Source organism: Dysidea avara, chromosome 9 (assembly GCF_963678975.1).
Source record: "Dysidea avara chromosome 9, odDysAvar1.4, whole genome shotgun sequence".
Classification (NCBI taxonomy): Eukaryota; Metazoa; Porifera; class Demospongiae; order Dictyoceratida; family Dysideidae; genus Dysidea; species Dysidea avara.
Genome location: NC_089280.1, coordinates 28,599,370 through 28,620,688, shown reverse-complemented (window position 1 = coordinate 28,620,688; position 21,319 = coordinate 28,599,370). Strand labels below are relative to the sequence as shown.

The following is a 21,319-nucleotide window of genomic DNA, read 5'->3' as shown; positions in this document are numbered from 1 at the left end:
CATGCTGCCATATACGCATGTTGATGTGGTCTGATCAGGTGGCACGAAGTATTATACGTAATATTTGGACCCCCGAAATATTAGGTCCCCCGGTCAAAATCTCGCTGAAATAAATTATTTGTTCCCCATTGAAGTATTGCCTGATGCAAACTCGATAAGGCCACTCCAAAAAAGTTCGTCCACTGCCCACATTTGGTTACTATCAGCTCTAAATATGTGAGAAAAGAACCATCATTATTGATGAAAGTAGCTATATACAAGTAAAAGATTAAATGCATGTGGGTCCTCGGTCAACATGCGACCACAAACAGAACCAAGTATGGAACCATTGTGGGCATGGCACGGGAAGACAAAAAAACAACAACAACAACAAGAAAACAACAACAACAACAACAACAAACAAACAGACAAACAAACAAACGAAAAAGAACAAGACAAACACCAATACAAAAATAATAAGCTACAATGTAAGTATTATCTAATCAGTGGTCCACTCTTTACAATTCCTTGCCAGAAAGATCTTTCTTTAAGCTGCAGCAGTGGCAGAAGCAGCATCATCCAAACATTTCTTGATAAAACCTTTCGATGTATTCAATTCAGGGTGAACAAAATTTGATAAGTTAAGTAGATCCTTGATAGAAGATAGCTGGTAGTGGCCCAGCACCGATATCTCAATTGTATCATAGTAATTAGCAATGTTAAGACAATTAAATTTGGCCAGCAACTGAAGGTATTCAACTTTATTTTGCTTTCTGCTCTGAGCAGCCTGGATATGAGCAGAAGAGTCCAGAGGACAAGTTAACTCAAACAAAGTGATAGAAGGACTCTGTGAATTGTGTATTACAATATCTGGATGGTAAGAGGTGATTGGGAGATTAGTTGGAATTGTTGTTTGTGGGGCATTATCAGCATAGAAATTTGGTAAATCAGTGTACACTTTAATGTATGGAGCATTTGCAAAGACCTCAACAAGAGCTGAGGCCAAAACAGAGAGAACTTGATTATGCCTGTAAGTATATTGTTGTTGCAGTTGGACAGCCACTTAAGACATGGGCTGTGGTAGGCCACTTTGAGTCACAAAGTGAGCACTTTGCATCACACTGAATTGCCTTCATTATTTCGTATTCTTCCATTATTTTCCAGTTATTCTTGGATTCTGTACAGGCTCAGTAATTCAATTCAATTATTAACTTTATAGTGCAATGATACAGGTGTACATGATTACACAACAATAAAAGTGAGTTAGTGTACAATTGCACTAAAGATAAAAGTAAAGTGTCATCAGCAGTGCTATCAAGTCTGTACAAATTCACATTAAAGAAACCTTCCTTTATATATAACAACACAAACTTGTCTTATTATATATAAAGGAAGGTTTCTTTTATGCAGCATTCTATGGTTATTCCAGGCAAATAATGGCTTGAAAAGCAGACAATCTAATGGAAATAGATTGCCTTCCCACATGCCTGAGTCCAGGACGGAAAACAAAGAATTTATTAGTGATAGTAATACAATAATCACAAAACAACTATGATAAAACTACCCTACTACTGTACATAGTTACTACAACTAAATTACAAGCACAGTTACAACAGGGGTTAGGGGAAGGGAAAATCACTGTCTCCACAATGAAGAGCCCAGTACCGTAAAATCATATGGGTATTGTTGGTCCATAATGAAACAGAAATCTGCTGTACAAGCTCTTTCGTATATGTTTAGTCACTGCACCACTTCTGGCTGTGGTGCAGTCAGCAATGGCATGGAGCAAGATGACCAAACACCAAAGGTTTCTACACAAGTAGGGCAAAGTCACACCCTGCCTCCTCTACAACCTCTTGATGTTTCTTTTTCTTGGCTAACTCTCCAGCTGCAGCAGCTACCCCAGCACAAGAAGAAGCGGAAGAAATGTGAGATGGCTGGGTAGTGCTATGAACTGACACATCAAATAAGCAGGATGACCATATTGAAAATCAGGGTGGTACACATCACCTGGGTGGGAACGATCCTCGTTGCTCCTTTAAAACTCCCGGATGACTTTGAGACAAAGCATGACAGACAATATCAACTAGAGCATCATGACGACGAATTCTCATGGGGCCATGGGAACATTCCAAATGGTGATCACCAAATTGGTCAATAGGAGCAAGGCACACACACAATGGGGAAAGCAGAAAGAGAGGAATTCCAAGCCACAAACGAAGGACCACTGCTAGCACCAGATGAGTGAGAGAGAGAGAGAGTTGTGAGATGAGCTTGGTGTCGGATGTCAAAGGAAGCAAGAAGGCTGCCATACTGATGCTGCATGGTATAACAGAGCCTGTATGCGGCATGCGGGCGGGCGGTATAAAATTGGCAGCTTATTTGCTGGCAAGCTACACGTGAGTTTTATCGGCTAGATAGCACTGCTGGTATGTGAGTTGACACTGTTACAAGATGGCATTTACTGAACCTGTACACAATGCAAGAATAACCGGAAAATAATGGAAGAATATGCAGTGGCGTAGCTACACTGGGGCCTGTCCCCCACCTTAAGCTTTCCAGGCCCCACCGTCAGTAAATGTTGCAAGTCACGTGATTCGACGCGCGACGATTTTTCACAACGCTACCATGTAGATTTTTATATGAAAATCATCGCTGCAGATACAATTTCTTGTTATTTCGCTATTACTAACATCAGCGGACAAAGAATTATAATTTCATTAAATGCCCACCATCACGTGATCGCGAGTTCAAATGTGTGAGTTGGAAGGAAGGTGTCAGTAAAATGAGGCTGTACACATCGTGATTATATCAAGTCGGTGATAACACACTACTCTATGACAGGTGTTGAGTGAGGTGTTCTTGATAGAAGACGTGCAAAAGGTTTAATAAATGAAGTATTCCTTTTAATGCTCACTGCAAAAAGGTTGTGAATAATGAGCTGATAGTGATTGGAGATTAGACCTATGATACTAAGGAGATTGTTAAGATGATGAGGCATGCTACTACGCATTCCTTTTAATGCCCGCTGTGGTTTAGCGGATCTCCAACACTGCAGTGCTGATGTGTGACATGTTGCTAGCCGATGATTTGGATCAAGAGTTAATCCGTGAGAGCTGTGGAAGAAGAAATTAGGTAAAATTGCATGCTGATCGAGTAATAGCGTGGGTTGTAGGGTCAATTAGCTGCAGAAACAGCAGTAAAGCAGTATATTTAGCTAGCTAGGCACAACCATGCACTTTAATAAGGTTTCTGTATAAATGTGTAAGAGTCCACAGTGAGATGGACTCGTATGTCGTGTATTTATATTGCATGGGAGGACTTGATGCGAAGGTGTGCCCCACCTAGGCCCTACCGTCACTAAACGTCTAGCTACGCCCCTGAGAATATAGAAAGTTTCGATGCCTAGAGCTGACAGTAATCAGATGCGGGCAGTGGACAGGAATCAGAATTTAGCTATTTGGAATGGCCTGAACCATTGTTTGGCGTCCAAAAGTGGCCTCAACCGCCACCTATTTGATTTGACCTCGAGTCCAGGCAGTAGGCAACAGCCGTTCTTCTGACCACCACCATGGCCACCCAGTCGGATTAGCCTGAGCCTAACAGGAGGTTACTGTGAGCCAATTTCCCATATTCGGCTCGAACACCCCCTGGCTGCGGTTATAGTCACATTAGGAGGAACGAATTAGAAGATGCGGACTGGACTGTTGGTATGCGGCGTATTGCTGGTCTTGGCAGCTACTGCTCAGGCTCATGTAAGTTCGAGTGCTATGTACGGTTACCATAGACTCGTTGGTCGTGTGTGCGATGTCGAGCGGGTCTTGGAAAAAAGTTGGCTATGGCTTCAATCGGTGTAGCTAGACAAACCACGGCACTAAGCATCACAGTTTGTTAATGTTTGCGTTCGTGTATATTTAAATGCGAAAATCATCTAGACTATCATAAAATTCATCAATCACTGTCAACATTTTATCAGTACACATTCAACGTCAATATCAGTTGATATTCTCTGGAATGATTTTATGTCCATCTGTAATACTTGCATGGACCTGCATGGTTCCGACCAAACTTTCTTCAAATAAGCATCACCAACCTTGGATCAATAGCCACAAAAAAAGTTTTCTGATATACACCCCTGTATGTAAAAAAAAAAAGCTACATCAAGCGTCCAACTCGTAAAAAGCAACGTGCCTACAATCATGCCCGTGCCACTCAGAACACAGAATATGACTGGGCTAAATATAAGGATATTAAAAGACAGTGTCAGTATGAATGCCGCAAATGCTTTAACCAGTATGTAGCCAATCTCATCGATCCTAACAGTAATGCTGTCACCAAACGTTTATGGTCATAATTATATTAAAAGCAAAAAACTAGATCACACAGGAGTTAGTACACCGAAACATCGGGGGTCTACCTATACTGGCTCACAGGAAAAGGCAGATTTGCTTGCAGACTACTTTTCATCCGTGTTTACCCACGGAGATACATCTCATATCCCAGACCTAAGTGGTGAAACATTATCTAGTATCCCACAAATTGTAGTGCATTCAGATGGTGTAGCCCAGCTATTATCTAACATCAAAGTGAACAAAGCACCTGGACCTGATAACCTTCAAGCATGTTTCCTACAAGAAGTTGCATATGATATTGCACCAATCCTTACTGTTATCTTTCAAGCGTCATTAGACCAAGGTGTTTTACCAAGCATTTGGAAACAGCAGCAGTTGTCCCAATTTTTAAAAAAGGTGCCAGATCCGATCCAGGCAATTATAGGCCAGTATCCCTAACTTGTATTTACTGTAAAATCTTAGAACACATATGTATATTCCAGCATTACCAAACACTTACAGTACCATGAAGTTTTATGTGATGGGCAACATGGATTTCGACAGAAACGAAGCTGTGAATCACAACTGATTACCACCATTAATGATTTTGCCAAGTGTCTTAATGAGAAGGGTCAATGTGATGTCCTGCTGTTAGATTTCCGTAAGGCCTTTGACAAGGTACCTCATGCACGCCTTTTCCAAAAACTTCACCATTATGGAATTCATGGAGCACTACTACTTTGGCTTAAACCGATAGATCACAATATGTCATACTAGATAACCATAAGAGCCATCCAACCCCAGTATCATCGGGAGTTCCTCAAGGTACGGTGCTAGCTCCACTGCTCTTTCTATTGTATATAAATAATTTACCTTCTCGAGTACGCTCTGAAGTAAAGTTTGTATGCCAATGATGTATTACTCTACTCCTACATTAAATCTGAATCTGATTGTCATGCATTACAAGAAGGCCTAGATGCTCTTGCACTATGGGCACGTATTTGGCAGATGGAGTTTAACCCCAGCAGATGTGAATTCTTGAGAATTACCAATAAGAAAAACCCCATTGTCTTTAATTACTGCATTGAAGCTGTACCTATTGCCCAAGTTGCTCATACCAAATACCTTGGTGTAACAATTTCAAGCAACCTATCATGGAATGAGCATGTCCAAAGGATTACTAACAAGGCCAAACAAGTAAACAACTTTTTGTATCATAACTTTCGTGAATGTCCTATACTCACATTAAATGTAATTGTTTCAAGATTATGGTTCGTCCAATCATTGGATATGCTGCGTCTGCTTGGGATCCCCACACCTTGTTGAATATAAACAAGCTAGAATCAATCCAGAGAACTGCTGCTAGATTTTCCTTTAATGACTTTTCAAGATATTCAAGTGTTACTAACATGTTGTCTTCTCTTAATCTACCATTGTTACAGGCAAGAAGAACCCAAGCTAAATTAAGTACTTTTTACAAAATAATTAACGGATATTTGATTGTGCCTACAGATGATCTTATCCCTAAACTTTCAAATTTAAGGAGTGGCTACTATCACCAACCAATGACTCTAATTGATGGAACCAACTCCCTGCTGATGAAATTAATTCCTCTACCTCTAATGAGTTTTGTAGTAACTTCAGTAACTTTTATGATCACACCTGTGCGTTATAATCTTTTGATTGTTGCACAGTAATAAATATAATAATAATAAAATTTAATGGCTCATGTGACTAAGACGCCATGCCCTATGGTCACCGTCTATGCTCATAGGCCTGCGCCGCTCACCCTTTCGGAAAAAGTAACTTACTTTTTTTGCGAAGGGGAGGGCGGCACCAAACTACTATGTCATAGGTAATAATAATTATAACCTGTGACTATGTTCAGTGCTTTTTAATTAATCAAATATATGTTTATCCAAGATCAATTAACCTATGGAATCAACTACCAATCAATGATATTTTTTCCCTAAATAATTTTGATAGTGTTCTTCAATCAACACTGACACATTCAATGAAAAATAGTAATTAATATAATGACATTGTTTTTATACTCAAATTTGTGAATTTTACAATCATTATATATATATATCTAATCCAAAACAGCCAAGCTGTAAAAAAAGTGTGCGGCCCTCAAAAGGCTATGGTGAAAAAAGATGTGAAATCCAAGGTGGCGGCCAAGAAATGGCTGTGATGGTAGGTTAATGGTAAAAATTTTAATAACGACAATTCAAGTGAATTTTTGTGCCACTTGGTCTTGGCAAAAAAATTCACCTAAATTGCCGTTATTAAAATTTTTACCATTAACCTACCATCACAGCCATTTCTTGGCCGCCACCTTGGATTTCACATCTTTTTTCACCATAGCGTTTTTGAGGGCCGCACACTTTTTTTACAGCTTGGCTGTTTTGGATTAGATTTCAATTCTTTTTGTATTTGTATACCCCAAAGCCGGCCTATGGCCAGCTTTGGGACTTTTTAACCTGTCTTTTTTTCTTTACTACAAGAAGAAGAAAATGTGAAGCAGATGTAATTTAAATATTTCTGATTTTATCAGTAAATGTACAAATTATATATATAATACATATATTTATCATAGAACTCTCCATGGTGGTTTCTTTGTAACTGAACACTCTACAAGGTGACTTCTTCTTGCTGCTCTCTCTGCAGGGTGAATGTTTGTAGCTGAACAATCTACAAGGTAACTTCTTCTAGCTGATCTATCTACAGGGTGATTTATTTGTAGCTGAACTATCTACAAGGTAACTTCTTTTAGCTGATCTCTCTACAGGGTGATTTGTTTGTAGCTGAATTCTGTGCAGGAGATTTGTTTGCAGCTGAGTTCTTTACAGAATGGTTTCTTTGTATCTGAACTCTCTACAAGGTAACTTCTTATAACTGATCTTTCTACAGGGCAATTTGTTTGTGGCTGAATTTTCTACAGGGTGATTTCTTTGCAGCTGAACTCTCTACATGGTGGTTTCTTTGTAACTGAACTCTCTACAAGGTAATTTCTTCTAGCTTATCTCTCTACAGGGAGATTTGTTTGTAGCTGAACTCTCTACAGGTGATTTGTTTGCAGCTGAACTCTCTACATGATGGTTTCTTTATAGCTGAACTCTCCACAAGGTAACTTCTTCTAGCTAAACTTTCTAAAGGGTGATTTGTTTGTAGCTGAACTCTCTACAAGGAGACTTATTCTGGCTGATCTCTCTACAGGGAGATTTGTTTGTAGCTGAACTCTCTACAGGTGATTTCTTTGCAGCTGAACTCTCTACATGATGCTTTCTTTGTAACAAGGTTACTTCTTCTAGCCGATCTTTCTACAGGGTGATTTGTTTGAGCTGAACTCTATACAAGGAAACTTCTTCTAACTGATCTTTCTACAAGGAGATTTGTTTGTAGCTGAACTCTCTACAGGTGATTTGTTTGCAGCTGAACTCTCTACATGATGGTTTCTTTGTAGCTGAACTCTCCACAAGGTAACTTCTTCTAGCTGATCTTTCTACAGGGTGATTTGTTTGAGCTGAACTCTATACAAGGAAACTTCTTCTAGCTGATCTCTCTACAGGGAGATTTATTTGTAGCTGAACTCTCTACAGGTGATTTCTTTGCAGCTGAACTCTCTACATGATGGTTCTTTGTAGCTGAACTCTCTACAAGGTAACTGATGTCTCTACAAGGTCACTAGTTTGTAGCTGAACTCTCTACGTGGTGGTTCCTTTGTAACTGAACTCTCTACAAGGTGACTTCTTCTAGCTGATCTTTCAAGAGGGTGATTTGTTTGTAGCTGAACTCTCTACAAAGAAACTTCTTCTAGCTGATCTCTCTACAGGGAGATTTATTTGTAGCTGAACTCTCTACAGGTGATTTCTTTGCAGCTGAACTCTCTACATGATGGTTCTTTGTAGCAGAACTCTCTACAAGGTAACTTCTTCTAACTGAACTCTCTACAGGGAGATTTGTTTGCAGCTGAACTTTCTTCATGATGGTTTCTTTGTAGCTGAACTCTCTACAAGGTAACTTCTTCTAGCTGATCTTTCTACAGGGTGATTTGTTTGTAGCTGATTTTTCTACAGGGTGATTTGTTTGCAGCTGAACTCTCTATATGGTGGTTTCTTTGTAGCTGAACTCTCTACAAGGTGACTTCTTCTAGCTGATCTCTCTACAGGGAGATTTATTTGTAGCTGAACTCTCTACAGGTGATTTCTTTGCAGCTGAACTCTCTACATGATGGTTCTTTGTAGCTGAACTCTCTACAAGGTGACTTCTCCTAGCTGATCTTTCTACAGGGTGATTTGTTTGTAGCTGATCTCTCTACAGGGAGATTTGTTTGCAGCTGAACTCTCTACATGATGGTTTCTTTGTAACTGAACTCTCTACAAGGTAATTTCTTCTAGCTGATCTCTCTACAGGGAGATTTGTTTGTAGCTGAACTCTCTACAGGTGATTTGTTTGCAGCTGAACTCTCTACATGATGGTTTCTTTGTAGCTGAACTCTCCACAAGGTAACTTCTTCTAGCTGATCTTTCTACAGGGTGATTTGTTTGTAGCTGAACTCTATACAAGGAAACTTCTTCTAGCTGATCTCTCTACAGGGAGATTTGTTTGTAGCTGAACTCTCTACAGGTGATTTCTTTGCAGCTGAACTCTCTACATGATGGTTCTTTGTAGCTGAACTCTCTACAAGGTGACTTCTTCTAGCTGATCTTTCTACAGGGTGATTTGTTTGTAGCTGATCTCTCTACAGGGAGATTTGTTTGCAGCTGAACTCTCTACATGATGGTTTCTTTGTAGCTGAACTCTCTACAAGGTAACTTCTTCTAGCTGATCTTTCTACAGGGTGATTTGTTTGTAGCTGAACTATCTACAAGGAAACTTCTTCTAGCTGATCTCTCTACAGGTGATATGTTTGCAGCTGAACTCTCTACATGATGGTTTCTTTGTAGCTGAACTCTCTACAAGGTAACTTCTTCTAGCTGATCTTTCTACACGGTGATTTGTTTGTAGCTGAACTCTCTACAGGTGATTTGTTTGCAGCTGAACTCTCTACATGATGGTTTCTTTGTAGCTGAACTCTCTACAAGGTAACTGATGTCTCTACAAGGTCACTAGTTTGTAGCTGAACTCTCTACGTGGTGGTTCCTTTGTAACTGAACTCTCTACAAGGTGACTTCTTCTAGCTGATCTTTCAAGAGGGTGATTTGTTTGTAGCTGAACTCTCTACAAGGAAACGTCTTCTAGCTGATCTCTCTACAGGGAGATTTGTTTGTAGCTGAACTCTCTACAGGTGATTTCTTTGCAGCTGAACTCTCTACATGATGGTTCTTTGTAGCTGAACTCTCTACAAGGTGACTGCTTCTAGCTGATCTTCTACAGGGTGATTTGTTTGTAGCTGATCTCTCTACAGGGAGATTTGTTTGCAGCTGAACTCTCTACATGATGGTTTCTTTGTAACTGAACTAGGTGACTCCTTCTAGCTGATCTTTCTACAGGGTGATTTGTTTGAAGATGAACTCTCTACAAGATAATTTCTTCTAGCTGATCTCTGTACAGGGAGATTTGTTTGTAATTGAACTCTCTACAGGTGATTTTTTTGTAGCTGATTTCTCTACATGATGGTTTCTTTGTAGCTGAACTATCTACAAGGAATCATTTTGTTAACAATTTTGACAGTAATAACCTATGTACTTTTTATTTCCGTTGCCCTGTTTCAAATGTTTAAACATTCCAGCTCCTACAAATTATTTTATTCTTTAACTTGTACTCTTTATACTACCCCTTGTAATTATTATTTGTAGTTATATAGCTTATTGTAATTTGTAAGTAATTAATTATGGCTACCAGTGCAAGACACTGGTAGACCTTTAGTTCTGTAATTTAATTGTTATAAGCTCTTAAATATTGTTTAATTTTGTTTATTGATCTGTACAGTTCTGTAAAGTATTAATAATAATAATAATAAACAATAATAACAAGGTAGCTTCTTCTATTGATCTCTCTACAGGGCGATTTGTTTGTAGTTGAACTCTCTACATGGTAGTTTCTTTGCAGCTGAACTCTACAAGGTGATTTCTTCTAGTTGAACTATCTCTTTCCATAGTTGCATGAACTCCCTACAAGGTAACTTCTTCTAGCTGATCTCTCTACAGGGTGAATTGTTTGTAGCTGATCACTCTACAGGGTGAATTGTTTGTAGCTGATCTCTATACAGGTTACCTGTTTCTAGCTGATCTCTTGAATTCTCTTCAGGGTGACTGCTCTATTAGGATGACTGCTCTATTAGAGTATCTCGATCTCGTACTTGCTGCACCAAGTTGGATTTCGTGTTATAACTCCGTGGCTTTAAGTCTGATTCTTCTACACCATTGAAGAACCTTTCTAAGATGATTACTCCATCTATACAGCGATTTTCAAAGCATTACCCCAAGCGGTTTATCTGGTAGGCATGGCAAGTAATAGTTTTTATTAGCTAATCTCGATTGCGTAATTGTTACACACTGTTGGTTTTTTCGTTGTATCTTCCTGGTTTTTAGCTCGATTTCTTTCAAACCACAAAAGGTTTGAGGTTCAATAGTTAACCTATTCACCCACCGATTTTCAGCTTCTTCCCATACGCGGTTTACCCTGTAGGCGTGACAACATATTTGTGTTATTTTTCGTGAATAATCGCTCATAACTCTTTGCCTGTGTATCGTATTCCAACCAAAGTTGGTACAGAGATGCGCCTTTATACACCCCCTTCTGTGTGCCAAATTTCAAGGCGATCGGATATGGCGTTCGCGTTTTATAGCAGTTTTTGTAAGTGTGCGAAAAGAGGAAGAAAAATAAGAAGAAGAAAAAAACGAAGAAACTAAGCCAATTTTTGAAGTCGCATATCTCGGGAACGCGCGAAGCGATTTCGCTCAAGTTTGGAATGTGGAGTGCTGAAGGTGGAGGGAATGTCCACAGCAAAAATCGTCTTGTTTCATCATGGCAGCACAGAGCTACGGAGGTGCGAAAATTGCGTTTTCTTCCTTCCTGTCAATATACTCACGGGTGTTGCGCGCCGGCTTCTTGGGCCGCACGACACACTACCGTGTATCTTGATATATATATAACATTAATAACAATATCTAAACCCCTGTACTTAAGTTGTATTTTGTCTTAACAAAATAAGACGTCTCTCTCCTCTCGTAATATTTACAAAATCTAGATCTATTCAGTCCTTCTACCTTGTATCATAACTCAACCAGCTCCAATTCATGGTGATACGCAAAAGCCAATGCTTTCAATAACTATTTTTAAAATAAGACTTTTCACGATTTGCCACCTTCTTTTTACCTCTCTTTTCTCCTGAATCACTTTGTCAGGTTACAATTACGGAAGCTGATGTATATGATGCATTGGTAAAGTTAGACACCTCGGCCTTACTAAAAGATTCCACCTCGAAACCAGTGGGAATGACAGAGCTCTCAACTCTCACGCATTGCGCGTGAGACACACGCATTTGACTCCAATCTCACTCTTGATTTTGCAATTCACGCATAGTTTTGCAAAAATATCACGCATTTTTTTTCAGAAACAGACTGTCTAGCTTCATAATATAGTCTCTATTAACTTATAATCCGAGCCTGTTACAATCTTTGTACCCCCGCGACAACGAGCCGTATACTTTCGTACTTGAGATTTCGTAGTCAACGGCGCCGGCTCGCTTGTATCACATGCAAATACACGTGCAGCTCAGGGGCGTAGGGAGGGGGGTTACGGGGGGTTCAGGAACCCCCCTGTAAAATTTAGACTTCTGCAAGCAGGATCCTAACACACCATTTAGTGTGGCAGGACAAAATGAGTGAGCAATATAGTGTAATGGCACAGCACAACAATTGATAAAACTTACATTCATCTCTCAGGGAAGGATTTACAGAGGTAACAGGAGCCCTCTTCAAAACTTGTTAAAAAGATCGATATACTCTAATAGAGCAGTCAGGTATATACTCTAATAGAGCAGTCAGGTATACTCTAATAGAACATGCATTTAAATATCCATGTCCATATGAAGTTTTTCAGACATTCCAACATTAAATGCAAAACTTAGCATGACCTTATACTGCTATAGCTTTGGTGTGCAGTGTTTAAAGATATAGAGCTCCAGTAATTTATCACTTGTGTTATGCAAAATGAATTCATGCTATGCATATTTGTATAGTTATATTGTTTTGATTGTCATTTGTATCAGTGGATTCATGGCTCCTATACCACAGTGAGATATAACCATCACTTACAGATTACTATATGTGTCTCTATGTGTTATGCTGTCTGTTTCCACTAGGTGGCTTTATCTAGTACTACCTTCATCCCATGGGCACTTAATGCATCATAATTAATGTACTTTTTGCATAAAATATAGCAATTTGGGGGCTGCGCCTCCAGACCCCTGCTCCTAGTAACTCAATGCTGGTGCTGGAACCCCCCTTCAAAGAATCCTGGCTAGGCCTCTGCAGCTGCACTGTGATGCTGCTCATATGGAGCAGCAAATTTAATTTTTATCTGTAAGGCTTCCTATAGTGAATAGCACCAATATTATTCACAGTGGTTGTTTACTTGTAATATCTGGTTAGCTCAGTACAAGTTACTCCCCTTTCACAGTGGCCTTTGTGCACTGCTATGGTGTTTTCTTTGTGTGTTGAATACAATAAAGCTCACAGTAGCAAACAATAACTCTATAGACTATGTTACATACTGTAGCTAAATAGTATAGCTGTACTATGCAAGTGAGTTGTTTTTACTGCTTTATCACTTACATTAATAATAATATTTTAAGATGCTCTCAAATCTGTTTAGTCTAGCTATTTTTCAAAATTTTCCCAGGGTACTTGGCCACCAGACCCCTTAGCTAAGTATGTTTTGCAGGGGCGTAGCTAGCCAGAAGGTGATGGAGGGGCAGGCATACCCCACGAAACACTCAAAATCATTTATGATTGCAAAAAAGGCTAATGACCCAATGTTGGGCTAGCCAACATACGGTGTTGTATTATTACAGCTTAAAGAACTAGCTACGTAACTATTTCAGTACTGACTGCTTCCAATCGAGGTAGCTATATTCGTCGAGCATCATCGCACGTGCCACAACTGTACTCCAACAAATTCATCCACAGTCCGGTAGAGCTAATACTTTAGTGCAAATACAGGTTACTTTACGTTAGCCACAGCCTGTGCTGCAGTCCTAGCACACTGCTGACAGGATGACGTATTCACTCACTTCACTCGGCGAAATTGAAATGCCATGTATTGCACGAAATCCCACCTGTCTTGCTAGCAGAACTTGTAAGCTTGACTGATCCACCTGACTGACTGACTGACAAAGTAAAAACAGACTGCACTGCCGTACGTACAAAGGTCCAGTGTGATCGACTCGATAAAATAAACTTGGTAAATTTATTTAGCTAACATTTTATCACCTCGTAGGCAGTAGGTTCGTAGCGTCATCTGGTCTCCTTTGTCACTTGTGACTCCTGCCGCGAAGAAGTGGGTGCCGGTCACTCTTTTTAGATTCAAAAATGTTCTATCACGCGAGTAATCTAGGCTAAATATAGAAGTATGTCTCTAATATGTTGGTTCGATGGATTCACGAACGGGTTGAATGTTGTGTGTGCGCATTCACTAGCAACCCCTGGTGATACCGCGTAGTAGTGTACATAATTTACAGTCATTTGCAATTGCGTGTCAGTTTAATACTGGTAAACTTGTGACGAAGGTTTAAAAAAAATCATTTAGTGATGGGGGGGGCAAATGCCCCCCCCCCCCCTTAGCTACGCCTCTGATGTTTTGTACACTGTCGGATGTTCACCAGCATGCCTCACTCCTACATACTTATTTCTCACTCATTTTAAACTCAGTCATCACTCTAAGGTAACTGACAGGTTGAGAGCTCTGGGAATGTAACCTTTGTATAATGAGTATCTATCACACAAAAAGTCAGGCGAATTGTTGGAGTAGTTTGTTCCATCGCCCACCCATTTACAATGTATTAATTAAATTATTTATTCAAATGTGCATCGTTCTTATTTTTTCATTTTCTTCATCATCGCATCCCATTGGAGCGATTTTCTTTCAACCATGAAGTCGTATTGTGAAAAGGCTGCGGCTATCAGGGGCTTTTACACAATGTATCTGTACATTTAATTTCGCTAAAAGTTGTTTGTTGGTTTATGAGATCGCTTTTGTGCTCTTTGAAGATTCAAACTTGCCGCCATGATGTCGAGGGGTGAGGCGCCCGCCTCAATTCCCCAACTACGTGGAAGTGGGCAAGGTCATTAGCCATAGCAAGCTGGCTGATTTGATGGACACTGTGCTGTCAACTCCGGGTTTAATAATGGTGAGTCCAGTCACTGATTTGTTTTAAATTCACCACGGTATACCTCCACTGACTCGTTATAGCGTTGTTCTATACCATATGCGTATTTTGTACCGTACGCGTATGGTATGTGCCATACGCGTATGGTACGTACCATACGCGTACGGTACGATTTTCCGTACCATACGCGTACGGTATAGACATACGCGTATGGTACGTACCATATGCGTATTATGCGTTTTCTCTAGCCTTGCCATCACCTAGCTACAATGGGCTGTCTTTACAAGCATTCAGTTCTAGCTGAGCAAACTTAGAACTCAACACAATAATCTGCTTACTACTGAGCTGTAACTATAAATTTATTCATCAGCACATGCACACATGCATTTTATCCTTGCCGTGCCCATGCAATACCCACTATAGTCCTATACTAATGTACCTAAATCTTATGTCACTTTGTCTGCAGAACTTTACATAAATGGTACTGTGCATGTATGCTACTTTATACAGTAGCTGTCAGAAGCATGCAGATGGTCTTATAATATACTCAATTATAAGTGTGGATAACTGACAATTTACAACAGAATTGGGTAAATAAGCAAGGAGAGCAATTACAACATGCATGGTAGCTAGTAAGTTCTAACTGAATTATACATAATTATACTGCTTGTACAAAGCTAATAACTGACTGGAAAAATGAACTTCCTAAATGTCATCAGTTGTGCAACATGGCTCCTCACTGTATTTGCATTTTTATGTACTATGTACACTCTTCTTCTTTTGAGGATCCAATTTCTTGTTTACGTACTTTTCTTGTTTATACATACTGTAAGTAGTATATTCATCACACTGGACCTACAGCACAAATTAATGTGGATGTTGTTAACTTTAAAGAGTACATTCAGATAAGAGTAGCTAAACACATTGTCTTCCCATACAGTAAGTAGCGAGTAGCTATACAACGCACTTAACAATAATAAAACAATGCTACTTAATATTCATTCATTACTGAACTATACATTAGAACTCATAAACTCACCATAAAATCTCTGCCATGTTATGTTTTCCTACTTCATCTCAGCAGGCAATGCACATGCCTCATTCAATAGCAAAGATTCAGCGAACTACAGTTTTAAAAAATTATTGCACAATTAATTACTATGCGCATCAGTCTTAGAGTATAGCATGTCTACTATTGCTATAAGCTACAGCCATGCAGATTTACATTAATTAGCAAACTAAAAACATTACTTTCTCTACAGTTATATCTCTTTGCTACCTCCCTCAATGTTATTGTATCAGCATTCTCCAGGTCTTCCTCTGTTTGAGCAATCATTATACATTGTACTTCTCGAGCTCATCTGATTAAAATTGTCTGCTCAACTGTGACACACCTTTAGTGCCACCAGGCATAAATATCCATTTTTAAGTGGAAGCTATAGTGTACTAACAAATTAAAGGTAAACAATAGATTATATGTAGCAACAATAGATCATATGTAGCAACAATAGAATAAAATATTTAATGAAATAATATATATATGCCTGAAAAAATTGGCTCCATTTGCCAATGGATGCAAATTATTTAATATGGTTGCTATGTTGTAACCAATCAGAATGTAATATATGGATAATTATATCAAAATCTTATGTTTATATTTAGCTACAATGCTACCTCTACTGGCTTAGCGTTTATATCACTATGCATTCCAGTCATATTCATTGAAAATTGTGAATATCAATATGCTGGCACAATTCTACAGCCTAAAAGAAATCAATGTCTTTTGTCCTAAATGATGCTTTAGAAGATCAAACTTCAAATTTCAGTTTCTGAGTAAGACAAGGAGCATACTGCTCTTGTTTTATGTTGAAGGGATAATTGGGCACCTTTAAACCCAAACACATTTTTACAAAGTTCACATATACAAGTATAGAAAAACCCCTAGTAGAGTTTTGGGTAATATCGCTCTATATAGCTTTTAATTATTGTACTAATCTTTGACTATCTTCAGGAGTATTTGTAAACGCATAAATATTATGTGTGGGTATTGTTCTAATTGTAGGGAAGTGTAGGCAGACCATTTATAGGCAAAACAGACTACTGTATAATTATAATATTATTAATCAATAACTGAAAGTACACAATAACAACTAACTCTTACAACTACAGTACACAATATTAATGTTACAGGTATGCATAAATTACATTATATTACATCATGTCACATCATTACATTACATCATTAACTCTATTATAGATATGAAGGAGGAGTAGCATTTGTAATAATGGCCTAGTTTTTGAATTTTCATTACATCAACAATGGATCATGAATCCAATAAGAAGCAATATATGTGTAGCAATTGCAGCCACAGTTTACTGTGTGGAAGAAGAAACAAAAATTAAAATTTACCATACAGTGTGTGCAGTTGCTATGAAACAGCTAGATAATTTGTGACTGGATTTGCAAAAAGGTACCTTTTTCACAGACAAAATTTGACCAATGTATATTTTGAACTTCGGGGTTTCGTAAGTTTTTGAACATATATATACCTTATAATTGCCTGTATGCAATTATCCATGAGTGTACAGTAGCTACTAGTATCTATCTGCATTTTGATACTAAGAGCAAGTTTATCAGTGTAAGGAGTCAAGTGTTACGCCATTTTGTTTGCTGGTATGTAAAATGTGTGGAAAAGGTACCTTTTCATAAATCTGGTCATTTTAACTCAACTATTCTAAAGAACATATACAGTATACCAGCTTGTGTACTTTCAAATCAATTACACTGTGGATAAATGAAGTCATTTATTATAAAAATGCAAGATGGAAATCCATGACAAATAAGGCAGTAGACAGCAGGACGAGGCAATAAATCAATATGTACAAAAGTCAGAAGACATCAAGAAAATAATCCACAGGTGCTTACATAAACCATCATAATTATATGAGTGATGGCTCTATTGCATGTATTTTGTGGAACTGTCAGATGCTTTGATGAAATGAAATGTTAAACAGACAACGAGATACATTGTTATAGCTAGATATACACCAATGACTACGTATAAATCAAGACGTATTATATTTAATCCCCTTCCTTTGATTTATACTTTTCAGACTTATACTGTATGCAGCTAGGTGTTATCATGTTTTTCGTAAAGCTTCCAACCCAGATGATTGACCTTTATTAGTTTTGACAATGTAGAATTTCATCAGATCCTACCAGATCAGCAGGACTTAACACAATTCAAGACTGGATCTGCCAACACTGTGATGAATTCATGATTGGTTTTATCATATATTGTCCTAAATCAAGATGTCATGTCAGTTTCATCACTTATATATAGTCATGCGAGATATCATGTTATTCTTTTATTTTAAGGAATGCTTTGTTTTAAATAGGTTTGCATCATGCGGTAAAGTAAATTATATCTTAATCACAGTAATCAGATCAACTTACCCTGCCATTCACTAGAATTGACACATATAAATTCAGCTTCTTTCCTTCCACTGCTATATGGAACAACTTGCAACCAGAGACTTTTGAAGCTTCATCTATCACCGTGTTTAACAACCTTCTTATAAATCAACTGTAAAATTGTAATTAGTTAGCTGTAGCTATATATTTTGATTTGAATATTGCATTTATACTCGCTGTGCGAGGTCTTGCAATTATATAATAATAAAATAATATATGATTGCTCTATTAGAGTATCTCGATCTTCACTGAACAGAAAGACTAGCTCCTCCCCCCTCCCTCTTCCCCGAACAGCAGAGTGCCATCAGGCGTAATCAATAGGTACGGCAATGCAAAAACCTTCTGCTTGATATTATACGCATACCAGGTTAGCTATACTCAGATGGTACGATTTTCCGTACCATACGCGTATGGTTGTACCGTACGCGTATACGCATATGGTATGTACCATACGCGTATGGTACAAAATACGCATATGGTACAGAACAGCGTTACTCCCCCATGCAGGGCCGTACCGGCATAGCTATAGCCGCTGTTTCCTACCTGCTGTAGTGTTGGGATACAGTTGAAGTAATTTACTGCTACATTACCCGTGCATGTCTCTAATTCCGCCCAGCCATTCAGTGCTGGTGAAACTTCAGTGTTCACTAAAAGCCAGCATCAGCGCATCACCTTTCAGTCACAGCACTTGTTTGACCCTCATGCAACCACCCACAATTATAGAAACTCTTTAATGATAGCATGAATATACAGTAATAGTAAACGTTTACATTATGATGGTCCCATAAAATAAAAAAAAACAATGACTACAATAGCACAAGAAGCCAGATACACTAGTGTTTGGCTTGAAGTCCACCAAGAGTTCATAATATAGTAGTGGGGTCTTGGTACCACATATTAATTGTTCTTCACCATTTGCATGATTTGTCCATTGACCATAAATTCACCTACCAACAGTCACAACATCAGTATCCACCCTGCACATACAGAAAGGGATACAGTATATGGTAAGGCACAGCTAAAAACATGTAATCGTATAGTCAGACTAACATGTCAAATATGTATAGTGTGTGTGTAGCATATGTGTGTACATATTGTTATTCAAGCTAAGTATGTGTCTGGGCTAATTCTTCAAATCCAGGACCCTGCCATTGTCCCACAACTAATATGCACTACACACATACACCAACATTCCAATTATACTCATCACATGTTGTAGTTGGACTTCAACCAGTGTACTTTACAAAAGTCTTTATGGTCAGGAGGTCCTACGTAGGTTCCTTGGGTTGATCAGATTGAGGCAGGTCTTGTATGGGAGGAGACAGCAGATAAAACAGTGTGACAAACATCTATACAACATGAGCATCACATCATTTTATACACATTAAAGTAGGCATCCCACATAGCCATTCCCAAGATGTATTATTCAGCATACTGAAGCTGGTAGCAGTTGATGACCAATTTTGTAATATATTATTGACTTGTTTTGTGGTTCTCACCTATGCTACATTGTTGACATAACAATTTTCGTTGCTAGGAGACATATTAACTAGGAGGGACTAACGGTTATAGCATAATGGTAAACAAGTTACAACAGCAAAGGAAATTTTATAACCAGCAGTGATCTAGTTGATAGATAAAGGTAGAAGACAATTTGTAGTTTCTCCAGTCCTTGTTTGAGAATAAGCACATTAGCTGCTATAAGCACAACAAAAGCAAGACAGCCTAAATTTTAACACAAGGTTTATGATGCAAACTCATTATGCACCTATCAATGTGTTGCCCCACCATCCCCCTTGGATGTAAGTGTGGCTTTACAAGGGGAATTGACATGAAACTGCTGCCCCACTATGGGGGACAATCATTCATTAAGCACCCAAGTATTTTTTCTATGCTATGTCAAATCCCGAGTAAATCCCCACGTTGCAACTGGAGCCAATGGGTGGGGATTTGACACAATAGGTTTGCCCTACCATGGGGCATTTAACATTCGGTTGTGCCCACTATAGCCCCATATATGCCTGAAGGGAGGGGTAGTGGGGCAATACATTGATAGATGCATTACTAGTCCAGCGCCTAAGCCAAATATTCGTTCACTTTTTGATAAAAGTACCACTTTTTTTACAGGGTGTATGGCACGTGCACTAAGTGTTTTAAGAAGGGGAGGCACGTAAAAAGTCCTCAGGAACACCCCTTTTTGCACCCTGACAAGAAAACTATTTGTTACTATTAAAAATCAATCATGTTTCTATCAAGTTAACTGCTGGGCCTAGTATCATAGTAGTACAAAGCATACAGCTGGAACATAATAGCCTATTAGTAATCTATAAAAAAACAAATAGTTTTCTCACCTAGACAGTAAACAAAATCACTAAAATTTCCATTTGCAGGGATTCTGTTAAAGTTTTGGACCTTCAATGTTGATGATTGTGTAGTACTATGTACAAGGATCATCCTGATGTGCATCGTTTCTCTAGGGGTATAACAAAAGTTATTTAATGCTAAAGTCACAGGTGAATATCTCAACAGAAAACCATGAACTACAGCAGTTTAATTATCAAGCACAGAGCTGGAACAAAAGGTCCCTTGTCCCTATACTGGGCACCATATAAAAGGTAATTAAATTTCTAGTTTAATGAAGGCAGTTGCAAGTTGTTTCAACATCTTGTTCTCAAGTTACAGCGCTTTCAATTCAGTGTAATATAGTATAAGCAAGAAAAGCACAAGGGTGTGTCATACGGTACTTCTTAGTGCTCAAAATCTCACTTCATTGGAACCCAGCTCCTTTATGCTTATTTTGAGCATTATCACAGCACTAAGAAATACCTTAATATTCACCTGTGTACTTTACTTGCTTATGCTATATTACACTGAATTGAAAGCGCTGTAACTTGAGAACAAGATGTTGAAACAACTTGTAACTGCCTTCATTAAACTACAAATTTAATTACCTTTCATATGGTGCCCAGTATAAGGACAAGGGACCTTTTGTTTGAGCTCTGTGCTTGATAATTGAACTGCTGTAGTTCATGGTTTTCTGTTGAGATATCCACATGTGACTTTAGCATTAAATAACTTTTGTTACACTCCTTTAATAAAGAAACGATACACATCAGGATGATCCTTGTACATAGTACTACATAATCATCAGCATTGAAGGTCCAAAACTTTAACAGAATCCCTGCAAATGGAAATTTT

At 38.5% G+C, this 21,319-nt stretch overlaps 1 long non-coding RNA gene across 3 annotated transcripts; it reads right to left on the bottom strand.

Annotated features, from left to right (window-relative positions):
- Positions 1 to 15,193: 15,193 nt before the first annotated feature.
- LOC136266762 (uncharacterized) lies at positions 15,194 to 18,240 on the bottom strand. Of its 3 annotated transcripts, XR_010706273.1 has the most exons (4): positions 18,104 to 18,240; positions 15,898 to 16,092; positions 15,686 to 15,770; positions 15,194 to 15,501 (listed from the first exon to the last, which is right to left on the bottom strand). It is a non-coding gene; the product is annotated as an uncharacterized lncRNA (long non-coding RNA). The 3 variants fall into 3 exon arrangements; XR_010706272.1 differs by lacking the exon at positions 18,104 to 18,240 and having other exon boundaries at positions 15,898 to 16,358; XR_010706274.1 differs by lacking the exon at positions 18,104 to 18,240 and having other exon boundaries at positions 15,926 to 16,358.
- Positions 18,241 to 21,319: the final 3,079 nt, after the last annotated feature.